The following is a 4,659-nucleotide window of genomic DNA, read 5'->3' as shown; positions in this document are numbered from 1 at the left end:
CTCTCTCTCTCGTCTCTTTCCCTCTTCCCCTGTCTCTCCTCTGTGAGGTCTGTACAGGACAGATTTAGACTGTTTAACAGACTAAGGCCTGGTTTTGTGAAGAGACTGGAATTCAGTAATGAGACACACACACACACACACACACACACACACACACACACAAGTGTCACTGATAACACACACACACACACACACACACACTCACACAAAGGAGGCAAAGGGAGGGAGATAGACAGAAACTCATTACACAGGAGTGGCAGTAAACGTCAGGTGCCTTTCTATTCCAGCTTTAATGGATACACACACCAGACAAAACCTATACGTTACTCGCCCTGTTCCCACACACACACACACACACACACACACGACAGGTCAAACATCTTCAATAATGCATGTGTCTGTGTGTAACCTGACCCATAGCAATTAGAACAGCTTTAATTCATTTAGAAGCACTGCTCATTTAGACTCTGGACACATCACTGAACAATCCCCGCGGTCTTGTCATTTAGTGGCAATGTATGTGTGTGTGTGTGTGTGTGTGTGTGTGTCAGAGAGAGAGAGAGAGAGAGAGAGAGAGAGAGAGAGAGAGAGAGAGAGACGGTAAAAGAGGAGTCACAGTAGCTGTACGTGATCTGTGTCCAGGCTAGATATCCACACACACTAATAATGCATCTAATAATCCATCCTGAAATTTAAACAGTTGGCAGATTAGTGTAAGACAACCCCCCCCCCACACACACACACACATACACACAGGCCTTTTCATGATGTTTGTCAACATACGAGAGGAAGCATAGTCATCTCTGTTTTGATCTAATGTTGTACTGAGGTGAAAGTCAAACTGCCCAACACTTTTATCTTCAAACCTGACACAAAACTTTATCTGGGCAATGACTTCATACCAGGAACAATCGTCTAACGCTGACGCTCTCTCTCTCTCTCTCTCTCTCTCTCTCTCTCCATTCGCCACACAGATTTCATAACATTTCCCGAGGCTGCCCAGGCTTCGTTTTGGAGTTGTTTGAGGTTTATTTACATACCAGTTGTCACGATTACACGCGAGGGGGCGCTATTTTCCAGTGCTCGGCCTTTAATTCACTCTGCTGAGTTCATATTATAGCGCTCTTTTTGTACAAAGAAAGATTTAATTTAGCACTGGTGAATTAGTTTTTGCTAAAGACTTGTCCACAAAGTAACGACTCTTTGGTTTTTAACCCATCAGTTTATTCGTATAACAGTATCTATTACAAAGAGAGGAACCAGTGCGCTGTGATAGTTTTTCAAATGAGGCGACTCTTCATGACTGCACAAGGATAGCTCAACATAACTAACAAAACTAAATACATTTTTTTTTCTTTCTGTTATCACGCTATGTGTCAAGACTTCGACTGATTGAATTAATTAGGCTACGCCGGGACTGGAATACTTCCATTTGGTTTCATTTCGTTTAAAACGCTGATAGTCGGCCGGTCAAAGGGGGATAATCTTTTGGGCATTAGTTAAACTATGTGTGGACTCAGTCATCGCGCTAAATAAACACATGCCGTGGTTACTTCTCGGAAGAGCGGCGCGTGTCGTCTGAAATAGGCGCGAGAGCCCTGGGGAAACAACGCCTGTCAGCGCGCTATCTAATGCTCTCGCGACGTATTGGAGACGGCTCTGCTACGGTTACTTGTTCCAAATCATATGAAATGAGTGCCGCATTTGTGCCAAGACGGATTGTGAAGAATAGGAAACATACAGTTCCGTATAAGAGGCTATGTGGTCTGATGTGCGAGATGAACTTTGAGTGCGATATCAGAGAGATATTTAGAAGCTCCCTTACGTAGTGGATTCCGGAATACAGAAGAAGGTATTTTAATTGTTGTGTGATACTGTTTAAAGCTATTTCAAGGTGTGGATACACAAAAATGCTGTGGTTATTTTTGACTTAGGAAGAAAGGCAGAAAACAGACATAATACGTGGTCTGTTCAGCTTTTCAGTGAGGGATAAGTGTCTCTCATTGTCACGGAGAACATAAAACAGCTGGAATTTTGCACATTTTGACTGATTCGCGTAGATAACCGTATTTATACTTAGGATTTCTATCAGTAGACACACGTTTCTCTCTCTCTCTCACTGTCATTAAACTGACACGGAGGAAGCCACTGTGTGTCGTGTTTGTAAGTGTCCATAGCCAACAGGACGGCCCATACTGGGTTCTTCCCACACTACCGTCCTGCGCCTCAGGACGCGCGGAATCTTCCGAAAAGTTTACCAACAAGAAGGGTCGAGTAAAAAAAAAAAAAAAAAAACATCATCGCAAACATAAAAAAGAAGATATGTGCATAGCTTTTTAGGTATACATGGGAATGCAAACAAATACACAATATAAAAACAAATACATAGTTATTGTATTCCAGTTTATATAATCAAGCCTCGTTGAATAGTTTAACAACTATGGCACATAAACAACGAGCGTCTAGTTCGATGTAAGAGGGATAGGTTTTTTTTGACCCCCGTGCGTAATGTTTTCGCACAGCAACACACTCCGGCACCACTCACAGGATAACGACCCGGACCGTCAGCCACAACACACACACACACACACAGAGAGAGAGAGAGAGAGAGAGAGAGTCCGACCTTGCTCCCGCCACTACAAAGGCTTTAGGGACAGAGAGCAACTATCAGAAGTGATATGCTGCTTTTTGCGTCGCACGAAAGTCAAACACTCACACACACACACACACACACACACACACACACAGTACCGTTAGACATTTGGAGTACCTGAAGTGTACTGAGCTCGAGCTGCATCTCGTGTCACATTCGTGCGCTTGCTCATACTCCAAGGGACTACGAAAATCCAACTAATTCAGAAAACACACGTAGTCCAGCAAAGGGAAATATGTCGCCAAAAGAGAAATAGCACGGACCAAACAAAGGTCAAAACAGTTTTGGTGTGCACAGCACAGACCAGCCTTGATACTTTTTTTTTTTTATGTCGTTTTCGTAAGTCCTCGCAGTTTGTTTGTTTGCTCAAGCTTGGGGATATAGTCCTGAGCGAAAGAGCTGTGCGTGTAGACTGGATCCGTGACAGAGAGGGGGAGAACATGCGCTGCGCGCGGAGTGCGCGGAGACAGTTCTTTGCTCTCTAGTGACGTCACTACCACCGGTCCGATCAGCGCTCGCGTAGCCACGGCACAGAAATAACAACACATACACACACACACAAACGCCCCCCTTCCCACTCACTCACCTCCCCACCCCACCCCAACCACGCGCGCGCACACACACACGCACGCACACACACACACACACACACACATCACTTTTTCAGACTTTTCCACAGCTCGATATCGCTTCGTGAGATGTAAAAGGTTCTTTCACGAAAAAAATACATAAATAAATAAATAAAACCTGTACGTCACACACAGTTAACGGAGATACACCAACAAGTTCATTCTCGTTAGAGAGAGAGCTACAATATTTAACTTAAAAGAGCTCTAAGGTGGTTTCACAAGATATAACTACCGCCTCATCTCAGGTCTGAGTAGTTCTAGGCATTTTTTTCAGTGTTGATTTTTAATTAATTCTGAAAGGCTGCTTCAGATACGAATTAGTTTTGATTTCTCTTATTCAGTTTGATCTTGAAAATGCATCGTTTACAGTGGAAAGAAGATTAGATGCCATGCATGATATTTTAATAACATGATTATTTTTCTTTTCGTTTTTTTATCTCTACACTGGTTGTGATGAATTTTACATTACAGTGCAGATACAGAGCCATAACAACTCTTACTTAATTTTTTTTAAATGGAGGATTTTTGACACAAAACGACAAGTAAACCCGGTGTAAAAAATTGACGGTTCGTTGACGCTCGTGTCTTAAGACAGCTTGACCGTCAGAACATATGGATACAGTCTTTTGGCTGAAGTGAAAAAAATACATCAAGATATACAGAGAAATAGGCTAGTCTCCCTATGTGTATGTGTGTTAGAGACATATAGAGTGTGTGTGTGTGTGTGTGCGTGTGTGTATGTGTGTGTGTGTGTGAGAGAGAGAGAGAGAGAGAGAGAGATTATATAACACATCTGGAGTGAAGGCTTACCAGGTACAGAGGTTTCATGTGTTCCTGTTTCCTTCAGTAGCGATACCTGACCCTCTTCAACAGCTTCAGCACACACACACACACACGCACACACACACGCACACACACACACACACACACACACACACACAAAGAGCGGATCATTAGAAATACACACACTTCAGTCACTTTTCTTAAATATCTCAAAGTCACCTTGAGCACACAACTGGTCTTCTTCTTAAGATGACATGACATGGTCTTCATTACACACACACACACACACACACACACACACATACCCACACACACACACACACACACACATACCCACACACACACACACACACACACACACACACACACACACACACACACACATATATTCCCTCTGCATATTTGGATGGTCTCATGTTCTGAAATACAGATTTTCATATTTCACCAATAGGCTTTAGGATTTAAGGTTTAGGGTTTCAGCTTTGGGAGGGGGGGGGGGGGCTGTGTGTGTGTGTGTGTGTATGAGTGTGTGTGTGTGAAAGAGAGAGAGAGAGAGAGAGAGAGAGAGGGAGAGAGAGAGGGAGATTTTATCAG

General features: G+C 43.2%; 1 protein-coding gene across 1 annotated transcript in view; it reads right to left on the bottom strand.

Moving 5' to 3' along the window:
- Positions 1-2,943, bottom strand: part of gcgrb (glucagon receptor b) — a 39,566-nt gene extending 36,623 nt beyond the window's left edge. Inside the window, exon 1 of the mRNA XM_030780020.1 lies at positions 2,771-2,943. The gene's annotated coding sequence lies outside the window, so the exon portion shown is untranslated. The remainder of the gene's footprint in view (positions 1-2,770) is intronic.
- Positions 2,944-4,659: the final 1,716 nt, after the last annotated feature.

The sequence above is a fragment of the Chanos chanos genome, chromosome 7, assembly GCF_902362185.1.
Source record: "Chanos chanos chromosome 7, fChaCha1.1, whole genome shotgun sequence".
NCBI lineage: Eukaryota > Metazoa > Chordata > Actinopteri > Gonorynchiformes > Chanidae > Chanos > Chanos chanos.
The sequence above is the reverse complement of the archived record's forward strand: the minus strand, read 5'-3'. Positions and strand labels throughout refer to the sequence as shown.